The sequence below is a fragment of the Acyrthosiphon pisum genome, chromosome X (assembly GCF_005508785.2).
Source record: "Acyrthosiphon pisum isolate AL4f chromosome X, pea_aphid_22Mar2018_4r6ur, whole genome shotgun sequence".
Lineage (NCBI taxonomy): Eukaryota > Metazoa > Arthropoda > Insecta > Hemiptera > Aphididae > Acyrthosiphon > Acyrthosiphon pisum.
This window is the reverse complement of record NC_042493.1, coordinates 118,108,169-118,109,831: the sequence shown is the minus strand read 5'-3', so window position 1 is coordinate 118,109,831 and position 1,663 is coordinate 118,108,169.

Below are 1,663 nucleotides of genomic sequence, written 5' to 3'. Positions count from 1 at the left end.
TTGTTATTTTATTATATTTGCCTCCGCGAGTGATGATGTGCATTTTTTTACTTTACGAGTTTAACAATTCTCAAAAAATGCAATACCAACCTAGTACCTATCAAACAGTATCCGTATAAATCAATATACCTATATCCGAATGCGGAGAAAACATTTTCTACTTATGGAATTATTTTATTTTGTAAGGTGTGTGAAATTAGAGTCCATAATTATTATGTTGTAGATTTTATAAGTTTCTTAAAACTAAAATTAAAAATTAGTTACATAGTTGAACCATTATGTGATGATTTTGATTGCATATTCTGATCATTTAATAGTGCAACAACTATAACAAATTCCGAACACTGGTTGTTACTGCAGGGCTTGAAACCGATTGAAATAATTTCGGTTTCAATTTTTCAACACCGGAATTAGGAAATTTCAGTTTCGGTTTCGATTTTGTATACCGGTTTTTAATTTTTTTGATTTCGGTTTCAATTTTTCAACACTAGTATTAAAAAATTTCAGTTTTGGTATCGATTTTGTATACCGGATTGAAATTTTACGATTTCGGTTTCAACTTAGCAATACCGGTATTAAGAAATTTCGATTTCGGTTTTGAATACCGGTTTCTAAATTTTTCGGTTTCAACTTTGCGATACTGGTATTAAGAAATGTTGGTTTCGGTTTCGGTTTTGCAGTATACTGATTTCTAAAGTATTTTCAGGTGGCTGCGTTGTCTATACAATTATCATTGTTTGTCCCGTATTGTCATATATATTGTTAGTAAATATAATTTATATCATTACTATTAATAAAGCAACTAATAATTTGGCGAATAATGAAATGGTTATCAATATTTTAATTATGATCTCAATTTTATTATGAGTATTAATAAATTATGCGTATTAATGGAATTTACGTATTTGAAAACACGTCAATTAATAAAAAAAAATAACGGTTTCCAATTTTTTACGGTTTTGATTTTGAATTTAATACCGGTATCCAATTTTTTTCGATTTTGGTTTTAAATTACAATACCGGTATCCAATTTTTTCCGGTTTCGGTTTGGACTTTAATACCCGTATCCAATTTTTTTCGGTTTTGGTTTTTAAAACGGTTTATACCGGTTTCTGAAATCGGTTTTGAAAACAGTTTCAAGCCCTGGTTGTTAGTTGTACATTTACATGTAAAATATTAAATTTTTTTAGCTACAGCTTGAAATTGTAATACCTACAAAGTTCCTATAATAAGTAGTTCATACTGTTACCAAAAAATAAAATGAATAGACATTCTAATTTATGACTAATAAAATATTTAAATAAAGAATAACAGTTTTAGATATTTTGTCGTAGGTAATTTAAAAATATTATTTATGTATACTTACTTGAAACTTTCAACGTAAAATTCAATTATTTTAAAATAATTAGATTAATTATAAGCGACTACCTACTTATTTAAACCATGAACCTATAATCACATTGTTATACGAGACGACGGTATTGACTCGAAGTGAAAAACAATAATATTATAATATTATTATGTAAATATTATACACTATTATGATAATTAAATATTTGTAATATTATAAATGCAATGTGTTTGGCAAAAATAGCCCTACCATAATATAGGTACTACAATAATACAATTAATTATATTAATAGCAAAATCAAAAAACGTATGA